Source organism: Prionailurus bengalensis, chromosome E4 (assembly GCF_016509475.1).
Source record: "Prionailurus bengalensis isolate Pbe53 chromosome E4, Fcat_Pben_1.1_paternal_pri, whole genome shotgun sequence".
NCBI lineage: Eukaryota > Metazoa > Chordata > Mammalia > Carnivora > Felidae > Prionailurus > Prionailurus bengalensis.
The window spans coordinates 22,905,278-22,917,630 of record NC_057360.1 but is presented as its reverse complement, the minus strand read 5'-3'; positions in this window follow the sequence as shown (position 1 = coordinate 22,917,630).

Sequence of the window (12,353 nt, the reverse complement as noted above, 5' to 3'; positions counted from 1 at the left end):
ACTGTCCCCTCCTATGAACTTACATAGCACTCTGGGATAGCTCTCTTTGTCATAGCATTAATCACATAGTATGAAAATTTCACTTGTCTGTGCCCCTTCTATAATGGTATACTCTAGGAAGACAGATGCCATCCTCTTCATCTTTGCATCCCCTGTGCCTACCCTGGGTGAGGCATGTAGAGATCTTCAGCAGATCTCTACAAAGGAAGGGGGGACTGGATAGTGCATTATTACTATTGCATTGAGCTTTGAAGACACACAGATGTAGAGAAAGTGACTTATGTCTGAGTTTTTGTAGTGTGATGATCAATTTGTTTTAGGTTTCAAATTCTAACCTAAAGTGCTGTGTGATGTTCACAAGCAGTCAAGAAAGTACCACGTAGGTACTTGTCTGTCACTTTTCAGATAAATGTACCAGTGGGGCCATTGCATGCCTTTCATGTGACCCTATTTACCTACATGGGGTAGCCCACATGTCAGTGTTAGTTACCAAACAGCAAATCAAGCACACGGATTCTTAACAGATTGAATCATTCCATTTTCTGGAAGAGAATGTAACTACAATTTTGATATCAGTCAAGGGAGGTATCGTTCTAATGTTACACATATGCAAGACCTTTCCTGTGCTACAGAGCTATTTCTGGGTTTCTTAAGCCCCTCCATTCCATCACAAGCTTCTTGCATGTCTTCTTGAAGCTTTAACAACCACAGTGTCAAGTATGGTGCCTAGGACATTACAGGTGCTCTGGGAACAGTGAACAAATTACAGAGTAACAATTTTGAGTGTTATACAGGCATACAGTCACTTTTCATTTTATATTTAATTCACTCCTCACAGCAGCACCAAGAAGTATTAATTGTGATCCTTATCTTATAGAGAAGGAAATGGGGATTTAGAGATGCTGTAAGTTTGCCCAAGGTCACGTTACTTCAATGTTGGGGCAGAAGTTCAATCGAGGAGAGTCTGGTCTGAAGCCCACCCCTGTTCCACCACTACACTCTGCCTTTCATTACATGCTTACTGAACCAATTTATTAATAATTTCCATAGGAGACAAATGAATCATCCGGCACAGCTAATTCATCTGGAGGAGGGGTGGACAGGAAGTATGTTGATGGGTTATATAACTGAACTTTTGTCTTTGAGACCAGTAGAATTAGCTATTAAGGATAATCAGAAACACAATATAAACAGTAAATAGAGCTGTGACTACACTAATGTGGCATGCAGACTAGGAAAGGGAGTAACTCTTCTTGATAAAAAGCATCAATCTAACTTCACCCACAGGTCTTTAAGAGAAACAAGATAAGGCAGAAATGGCTAGTTGACCAGGTCTTCCATCCATTCTCCCTTTCCTCCTTGGAAACACAATACTAAAGGTCACAGCTCCTAACCTCCCTTGCAGCTAGTTTTGGTACACTGAATTGTGTGAGAACTTCACACAATTTTCTTCAGAGGGAAGTTTCCTTCAAAGGGAAGAGGAGTACCCTTCTTCCTTTTTCCCTCTGGCTGGGATGCAGATGTGATGGGTTGAAATCAAATAGCCACTGTGGATTAGGAGATGACAGGCCCAGAGTTGACCAAAGCAGCGCCATAGGAAGAGTCTAGCTTCTGATGACCTTGGAGCAGCCATTTCTGCTCTGGATTGCCAAATTCTAGACTTCTTCTATGTGAAAAGGTAACGAACTGTCATCTTGTTTAAGCCAAGAATGGCAGTGGAAATAGCCAATTTAGTGATTTCCGTCATTCAAAAAGTGTCCCTTCTGCGTGTGACTCTGTTTGTATTCAATTTATTTCATCTTACAATACTGCAGCTGTTCATATTTCCTGGACACCAAGTGTGGTGCACATAATACTAGCAAGCAGCAAATATCATTACTGTGTCATAGGCTGTTTGGGTATTGATCCTATCTAACAAGTTCACAGTCCTTTGAACTTCAGAGTCCTTTGTAGGTGACTGATTTAAGACCAGGAGGCCACATGTAAACCCTCCAGATGATCTCAAATTTTTCATTATACCATTTAGAAAATTAGGCGCTACTTCGGCTATCCCTGATCTGACCATTATCCAATGCCACATCATTTCCCCCCCAAATGGCATATTATATACTACTTATTACTTAGAAAATGTTTACTGAGTTTACACATAATACTGTGTGAAACATTGTGTTGTATACAGCAAATTCACAGACGGATTGTAAAAGGTTTTGAATCTTTTAGAAAGTAATCAGTTTATTGAATGAGGTAAACTCTGTGGGGCACACATAGGAAATGGCTTTATTTTTGTCTAACCTTCAAACATGCACTTTCTCATTCCTGCCCTGTAGATAACCCCTCACATAGATCTCCTGGCTTTTCAGCCACTTTAAGTAAGGTTTACTTACTTGTCAGGTATTAAAAGACAAGTACAGTTCAGTCTAAATCCAAACCCAACATCTAATTCTCTAACCCAATTATATCTTATCTCACATATAATTCAAAGGTTCCCTTGGCTCCTCCAGCCCCCAGCCCAGGCCTGCTCCAAAGCTCAGGCACCCAGAGTAAGCAGGGTGTGTTCCCTCCCTCTTCCATTACTCTCCACCCATTGTAGTAAATGCAACTCCATTCTAATCTCCACCCTTTATTCCTGCCACATTCCCTCTTGCTCACTTCTCTCCAGTCCCGCTGGCTCCTTTCCACCCCAGAAAATACTGTAAACATGTTCTTGCTAAGGGCCTTTGGATTTTCTAGTCTCTCTGCTAAAACACCCTTCCCCCAGCTACCTGCATGCCTTGCTCCCCCACCGTTAGGCCTCAGACCAAAAGTCCTCTGATCCGTGAGATCTTCCCTGACCACTCCCATCTCAAATTACACACACCCACAGCGATCACTTACTCTGCTTTATTTTTCTCACCTCATCATCTGATAAGTTACACTTCTGCTGGGAAACAAGGTGCCTGTCTCCCCTTCTGCAGATACCTTTCCATCTTTATGGGGGAGGTTGGGAGGTAGCACAATTTTCTCTCTGTGTGAGAAGAGGAGGAAAAAGAGTCAAAACACTCTCCACTTCTTTGAATTCCTGTTATCCTTGACTTCTTCAATGATCTTTAACAATTTGGCCCTGTCATATTTTTATGTGGAGGTGAGGGTTTCATAGATACTGAACTGATTTGTTTTCTTTTATGAAGTTTGGCCTGGATGTTTCAGACACTCTACTTAGAATAGGGTGGGGTGTGTGTTTGTGTGTAATTGTCTCTTATTATTCCCGGCTTTGGGACTTTAGCTAAAAACAGACAACATGCTGAGTAAATAGGAATCTTCTCACAAACTAATGTACTCTATTATAAAAAGAACATTTGAATTTGAGTTCACCATTATGATATGAACAGATGGTTCCAAGAATTCAAGATGTCCAGTTTTTAGGAAATAGGAACCTAGGCATTTCTAGAGCTCGAAAGCAATATAAAATTGTTTATGCATCACTATGGTAGAAAGCTACTGGTTCTGGCTGTGTAGGGTTCATTCTTCTTTCTTCTTGGACTAACACCCTTTGGCTGCAATGAATGTTCATGGATGAACATGTGACCAAATTTGGTCCAATTAGAACAAATACTTGGGTGTGGGCTGGACAGGAATCTGGAAGATATATGCCTAGTGCTGCTGGGGACCTCCCAGGGAGAGAACTTGCCTCAGAGTGAAGGCAATAAAAAGGGAAGTGAATGCGAGGGATGGAAAGAGACCAAGGTGCAGTCATATTGCACTGGATCCAGCCATGCCTGCAGTCAATGCCTAGACTTTTTATAGGAGTCAATTAATTTCCTTTTTTTCATAAGCCAAGTGGTTTGGCTTTTCATCACTTGCAGCCCAACTGTCTTGGTTGTCATTCCATTTATTGACTTTAAACCCTTGCCTGTGCGTTGTCATCAGAGCTGCTATGTCCCTGGCGTATTTTCTCAAGATGGACTTTTTCCAGGGAGTGATGATAATTGCAAGGACCTATTAATGTCCCATTCTGGGATTCTTCTGGCCACAGGGCACAATGGAAGAACTATTGTTAATAATTATTTTGACAAATACAGTAATGTTATATTTGGTTGCATAGTTGTGTTTATGATTCTGAATTTTTCTGTTCTATGTATCCCTGAAGAAGTTTTCTTTTCTTATTCATTTCCCATAATAGTTCAACATGGAAGGCTTAAGCGTGCCTGAGTGGCTCAGTCGGTTAAGCGTCCAACTTCGGCTCAGGTCATGATCTCACTGGAGCCTACTTCAGATTCTGTGCTTCCCCCTCTCTCTGCCCCTCCTCCTCTCACGCTTTGTGTCTCTCTCTCTCAAAAATAAATATTTAAAACATAATAATTTCACATGGAAGGCTTATATTCTTTTTATTCATCATTTTTATTAGTTAATCTTTAGAGAAACTCTACAAATATCTTTAGGTTACTAATCTTTTATGTTCAAGTATAAGTTGTATAATTAACTCTAAAGGTATCAAAACTCTTTAAGAAATCTAAAATCCTTTAAGATCTAAAAAATATATTCTCCCTAGTGCCTGAGACATTCTTCTAATAAGGAGATTTATAAAGTAATATATACCCCAGAGTGGTTTACATCTTTGAGAACTTGTAGCAGTGTTATTGTTGGGAAGATTAATTTTTTTGGACAAAATTAGAAATTATCCCTAATATCATGATTTTATATACCCATTAAGGATCTAAGTTTAATTTCCTCCTTTAATATTAAAAAAATGTTAATGTTTATTTTTGAGAGAGGGAGAGACAGAGTGTGAGTGGGCAAGGGGTAGAAAGAGAGAGACAGACAGAATCTGAAGCAGGCTCCAGGTTTTGAGTTGTCAGCTCAGAACCGGACACAGGGCTCAAACTCATGAACTGTGAGATCGTAACTTGAGCCGAAGTTGGAAACTTAATTGACTGAGCCACCCAGGCGCCCCTTTCCTCTTTTTATTCTTAACAGAAAACATTTACGGAAAGAAATATCAAAATTTGAGATGAGATTTGAAATCAAATTCATTATAGATTCAACCAAAAGGAAGAACTTTGAGCACCAGAATCCATGAAATGTTATATGGCATTTGGTTTTGGTTTTATCCTTCTAATAAGTATGTGGAGAAACTGGAGAGGTTCCTAAGAAAAACAGGAAAAGATTAATAGGTAGAACATGGGATAGGTAAGGAAAGAACTGTTCTTTCCTTTCCCGAAAAAGGGAAAGCTGACCTTAAAATTCCTGTGTTTGGGGGTGCCTGGATGTCTCAGTCAGTTAAGTGTCCGAGTTCAGCTCAGTTCATGATCTCATGGTCCTAGTTTGAGCCCCACCTCAGTCTCTGTGCTGACAGCTCAGAACTGGAGTCTGCTTCAGATTCTGTCTTGCTTTCTCTCTGCCCTTCCCCCGCTCATACTCTGTGTCTCCCTCTCTCTCTCTCTCTTTCTCTCTCTTTCTCTCTCTCAAAAATAAAAATTAAAAATTTTTAAAAGAATAATAAAATGTTTATTAAAAATATACTTGTGTCTGCTCACTTATTAATTCACTAAGCAAATATTTATTGTATGCTTACTGTATACTAGGCACTATGGTAAGTTTTCATCCTATGGGATGGGAAATAGATATAAAAATAAATCATACAAATTATGAAAACAGCCTAAATGTCCATCAACTGGTGAATGGATAAAGAAGATGTGGTTTATATATACAATAGAATACTGCTTGGCAATGAGAAAGAATGAAATCATGCCATTTGCAGCAACATAGATGGAACTGGAAGGTATTATGCTGAGTGAATAAGTCAGAGAAGGACAGATATCATATATTTTCACTCATATATGGATCTTGAGAAACTGAACAGAAGACCATGGGGGAAGGGAAGGGGAAAAAAATAGTTAGACAGGGAGGGAGGCAAACCACAAGAGATTCCTAAATACAGAGAACATACTGTAGGTGGATGGGGGGTGGGGGAGAGGGAAAATGGGTGATGGGCATTGAGGAGGGCACTTGTTGGGATGAGCACTGGGTGTTGTATGTAAGCCAATTTGACAATAAATTATATTCATAAAAAATAAATAAATGGCTATAATCACTAATAATGTTAAGTAAGAGAGAGGTTCCAAGTACTATGGGAATCTGGAAGAAGAGCCGGTGAACCTGTGAGGGCAGTGATCAGGGAAACTTCCAGTGGAGGTGGAGTTTGACCTTGAGGGATGAGCATGAATTTTCCTAGTGGATAGGGAAGATAATTTCAGGAAACGTGCAAAATAAAAACAGTGAGGATTCCCCGAGTAGATTACAATGGAGAGGGAAGAAGGCAGGAGTGGACTGGATAACAAAAGAGACAAAGGTAGGCAGGGAGGCAGGTGCCTGGCTATTCTTTAGAATTTGGAGCTGTCTTAAAGGCAATAGGGCATGGCTGAAGATATTAATTTAGGGAGGAAAATTATATTCGTGTTAAAAAAAGCCTTTGTGGAGGGTTTTCAAAGGAAAAAGCTAATGAGTTCCCCATATCCACAAGTGAAAGAATAACATGAAAAAAGCTGAGATGGGGAGGACTGAATTTTTGCAAGAGAGTATATAGTAAAACAAAGAACCTTGACCTGGTGGGTGATCAGGCAGAGCTTATGAAACCTGGAGATGTTTTATTAAAGGATGGTCATCTTTTACATTTTATGTTTCTGGGTGAGGCAAGAGGTTAGATATGCTTAGAGTTTCTAAAGTGTGTTCTTTAGAAGACTTGTTAATAGATGTTTCATGAATAGGAAACAAAGTTTCACTGCTTTCTAGAAGTTTCTTCTGCATAACTGGATATGACTATTTACTGTAAGACTTGTTTTGTTTTTTTTTTTTTTACAAACTTTAACATGCTAATGTGCCTTGTGAATCTTTGAGTGAGACATTGAATTTAGGGTTTCCAATCTTAATTGATCACGGGATCCCTTACATGGAGTGCTTATGTCCTGTTCTGAGGAGCACATTTAGTAAAATACTGAAACGGATGCCTTTGATTCTCTTAACCAACTCTAAGATTTTCCCCTTAGGTTCTGAAATCCTAAAAAGTATTTAAAACTTGGAATTACTTTTTTATAGTATTTATTCATTGCAAGTGAGTTATCTTAGAGTTCTCAAGCAAGTCTGCCAATATTAAATAACAACTAGGCAATGATTAGCATTTAGAGTCCTTAAGTTAAGGTTGGATAAATCAGATAAAATGTGAACATTTTTGTTGGCCTTAAACATAAATTCAACTAGAATCCTATGGACCAACTTAGTAGACAATCTGGGAAAGCAAAGGTTTCATCTTAAAGAATTAAAATAGAAAATAGAAAATCTGTTCCTTATCTTCCCACCTGAAGTTATTACCTGATACAACTCAAAACTCACAATGAGAGTTAGAATTCTAGTTTGTTTAAACAAAGAGAGATGGAACTTTTGAGTCACCTAATGCACATTACCATTGGGAACGTGACATTAGGTTACCAGACAGAAGATTAGGGGTGTTTAGAGAAATCTCTCAAGAATAGTTAGATTTTCTAGTGATTTAATTTAATCCTGGGATTGCAAATAGATTTCAGTTTAAATGTCAATGCCAATTAGTTGACTGTGTTGCTTGCAGTGTCGGACTGTAAAGAATCAAGACTAAATCTCAATGCAGTGGAACAAGTGTGGCAATTGATGAGAAGTATCTATTTGCCTTCTGTGGGGAATAAGAGTGAAGCTCCCAATCCTTGGTTGCCATCTCCCTATTAAGTTATACCTGGAGGTATGTTAGGTCACAAAGGGAGCTGTTGAACTGGATTGGTTCAGAAACAACTATTTGATGGGGTGCCTGGGTGGCTCAGTCTGTTGAGCGTCCGACTTCGGCTCAGGTCATGATCTCACGGTCCGTGAGTTCGAGCCCCGCGTCAGGCTCTGTGCTGACAGCTCAGAGCCCGGAGCCTGCTTCAGATTCTGTGTCTCCCTCTCTCTCTCCCCCTCCCCTGCTCATGCTCTGTCTCTCTCTGTCTCAAAAATAAATAAAACATTAAAAAAAAAAAGAAACAACTATTTGAGAAATACAGGTCATTAAAAAATGATTCAGAAGACCTTATCAAATCACTGTGTATAGCCACATAGGTGTGAAAGGGAATCATATTACACTGATTTGAGTTAGAAATGTGAACTTTTCGGAAATGTGGTCCAATACCAGACCCCATAGGAAGAGGTCCTTGACAAAGAAGTGTACAAATCTTTTAGCATATGGAGGTGTAATTCCTGTTAGGAAACTACATAGTTGGTCTTTTCTGTGAGTACATCAAGTTCATGTTCATTATTATCTGTTTTGCCATGTGGCACTGTAAACCCTTAAAGGAATTCTAAATATAAAGAGGAAAGAAAATGGGGCCTCTGTTACTCACAGGGATCCCAAAGTCCCTTCAATGGGTGACACTCAAATCAAGGGATACTCAAATCAAGGAAAATAGTGACGTGTCCTTGTTGACCACGCTGCATCCAGACAAATCCCAGTCCACAGCTCTTGGTGGGGCTTGTCCTGTTGGTGGATGAGCTGCTGCCCAAGTCTGGTGATGCACCTGGTGAGTCAGGGACCGTGACAACTTCATACCCAGCTTCCTGCCCAAACCTGAGCCAATTTTGTTTCTTAGCCAAACAACATACAAAACAACTTGAGGAAAATATAAAGTTATGCCCTTCCAAGACAGTCTGTTTCCAGTAGTGTCTGGTCTGTGGCTAAAATTCTAGACTTGAAATTAGGGGAGCTCAGAACTGTTGACAATTCTGCTTCCCCAGGCCTCTATTTCCTCATATCTGCAATTGAGAAGAGGGGGAATCTAGGGGAAGGCTAGAACAGTGCCTGGAAATTTATTTGATCTTATTTATTTATTTATTTATTTTAATTCAGTATAGTTAACATACAGTGTTATATTGGTTTCAGGTGTACAATATAGTGATTCCACAATTCTATACATTACTCAGTGCTCATTGTGTTAAGTGTATTTTGTTTTTATGAAGTAAACTCTACCCTCAATGTGGGGCTCAAACTCAGAACCTGGAGATCAAGAGTCGCATGCTCTACAGACTGAGCTAGGCAGGTGCCCCTATAGGTGAACTCTTAATCCTCATCATTTATTACATCCATCCCTCCACTCACCTCACCTCTGGTAACCGTCTCCTTGTTCTTATAGTTAAAAGTCTATTTTTGGTTGTCTCTTTTTTTCTTTGTTGATTTGTTTTTTTCTTAAATTCCATATATGAGTGAAATCCCATTGTCTTTCTCTGACTTTTTTCACTTAAACATTAAAATTTTAAATCCATCTATGTTATAGCAAATAGCAAGATTTCATTCTTTTTTATAGCTGAGTAATATCTCACTGTGTGTGTGTGTGTGTGTGTGTGTGTGTGTGTGTGTGTGTGTGTATGTGTGTATGTGTATCATATCTTCTTTATCCATTCATCTATGGATGGACACTGGGCTGCTTCCATAATTTGGCTATTGTGAATAACGCTGCAAAAAACACAGGGGTGCATATATCCTTTTGAATTAGTGTTTTGTATTCTTTGGGTAAATACCCAGTAGTGGAATTATTGGATCATATAGTATTTGTATTTTTAATTTTTTGAGGAAACTTCATACTGTCTTCCACAGTGGCTGCACCAGTTTGCATTCCCACCAACAGTGCATGAGTGTTTCTTCTTCTCCACATCCTCACCAACACTTGTTCTTCCTTGTATTTTTTTATTTTAGCCATGCTGACAGTTGTGAGATGATATCTCACTGTGGTTTTGATTTGAATTTCTCTAATGATTAGTGATGTAAGCATCTTTTCATGTGTCTGTTGGCCATCTGTATGTGTTCTTTGGAGAAATGTCTATTTATGTCTTCTGCCCATTTATAAATTGGATTACTTATTTTTGTTTTTGTTTTGGTGTTGAGTTATATAAGTTCTTTATATATTTTGGATACTAACTTTACTGGATGTGTCATTTGCAAATATCCTCTTCCATCTCCCATTCAGTAGATTGTCTTTTTGTTTTGTTGATTGTTTTCTTTGCTGTGCAGAAGCTTTTTTTTTTCTTAATGTTGCCCCAATAGTTTAGTTTTTGCTTTTGTGTCCCTTACCTCAGGAGACATATCTAGAAAATGTTGCTAAGGCCAATGTCAGAGAAATTACTGCCTGTCTTCTCTTCTAGGATTTTGATGGTTTCCTGTCTCACATTTAGGTCTGTAACCCATTTTGAGTTTGCTTTTGTGTATCGTATAAGAACGTGGTCCAGTTTCATTCTTTTTGCAGGTAGCTCCCCAGTTTCCCCAGCACTATTTATTAAAGAGACTGTCTTTTTCCCATTGCATATTTTTGAGTGCCTGGCAACTTAGTGGTCCCCAATAGACACTGAATGAATGAATGAAAGAAGGGAAATGTCTGCCTTTGGTTACTGAGTCGTTTTTGGCAAGGTGAAAATGAAAGGCTTTGAATAGTTTCAGCATCCCCTTGAACATAATGATTGGCTTTGTGGACTCTTCATCTTGCCCCCTTTTTGCAAACTACATTGGCAAACAGAGAGCACAGGCTAGGATTCCTGCCCTTACTGAAGTTACATTTGAATTTGGGTGTTGAAATGCAGTAAGGTTAAGTGGCAGGTGTCACTCATGTTTCTCTAGTCCTATTTCTTTTTTTTAAATTTTTTATTAACATTTATTGATTTTTTGAGAGTCAGAGAGAGACAGAACACAAGCACAGGAGGTGCAGAGACAGGGAGACATAGAATCAGAAGCAGGCTCCAGGCTCTGAGCTGTCAGCACTGAGCCCGACGCGGGGCTCAAACTCACAAACCGTGAGATCATGACCTGAGCCGAGGTCGGTCACTTAACCGACTGAGCCACCCAGGCGCCCCTCTCTAGTCCTATTTCTATTACACATCTTCTTACAGGTTTCTCAAAATTTCTTTGCAATTATAGATATATCTGAGCATAGAACTCAGGCCTGCAGGCAACAAGCAGCTGTCAGCGTGGGATCTGCTAATTTACTTTCAGAACATATATGTGTATATATAATTACTTGCTCCTTCCCTTCTGTGGAGCCCTCTGGAGCCAGAGCTCAAGGACAATGAGGTCTTCAATGTTTGCTGATAGATCAAGGCCAAGGAATTCAGCTTATATTGTGTGAAAATTCAGGGCAGCAGGAGCACAGCTACTCTGAAAGAAGAAAATATGATGTCTCCTGAGAGAGTTTCAGTATGTTGGATTTATTTTTATGTCATTTTTCACTGGCTGTTTAAAAAGCCAGATCATACCAATCATTTCAATATATTGAAAACATGTGTAGTTAAAAAAAAAATGTTTCCTGAAGGAAAACTGTATCAATGATAGAGCCTCTCAGTTTTTGTTTTTCATGGCAAGTTCAACACTCTGAACAAGTTCTGTGAGAGTGAAAATGCAGATAGAACTTTCCTCCCAATTGTTTATTCCTAACGGTAAGTCCCTGTAGGGCAGCCCAGCTAGGTGTTAGCTCTTAGCTCCCTCTTGGTGGTGTGTGTGTGGGGGGGGGGGGAGTACTCTGTGAGATACTGTAGCCCCTCGTTGAGCCATTACAGACAGGGGGTCATGAATCTGAGCCGCACAGGCACGTATCCTGACCCCAAGGGAGGAGGACCTCGGCAGGACATCACTGTGCTTGTAATTAATTCACAGGTGAATGATTCAGATTTCACATTTCAAATTTGCATTTATACTAGTGAAGCAAAGAGTCCTTTGTAAAACACTAACTCGGAGGGCTTCCTTACCTCTTGCCTGGGTTGTTGTCATTGTGTCCTAACTGGTATATCTGCTTCTGTTCTCAGGGGACTTGAACACTGATTAGAATCACCAGGTAAAATACAGAAAGCCCTGTTACATGTGAATTCCAGATAAGCAAAATAATTTTTTTTTTTGGTATAAGTTTGTCTCAAAAGGTTTAGTCAATTTTGCCCCCAAATATTACATGGGATCACTTAACATATGATGGACTGACTTATCATGAAATCTATTACAGTTTTTTTTTAAACCTATCAGTGCCTACCACTTCCAAATCTGTGTCCAGCCTTATCATGTGCGCTAAACTGAGTATCTCCATTGTGATGGCTTGCAGGTAGCGTGTTGAAATCTAAACTTATCTTCCCTGCCCATAATCTCAATTTCAGCCATCCATCCCGTTGCTGAACTGCTCTGGACCATTCATTTGCCCTTAAAACCATTAGGTGGGTCCACAAGCCCTCTCACAGGCCTCTTTGTTTCTCTCTCTACTCTAGTCTCAGCAATCAGCGATACCTTTAAAAAGATTATAGCATATTCCCTCTACTGCTTTCTCTCTCTATTTTTTTTTTTTTTATGTCTTTCC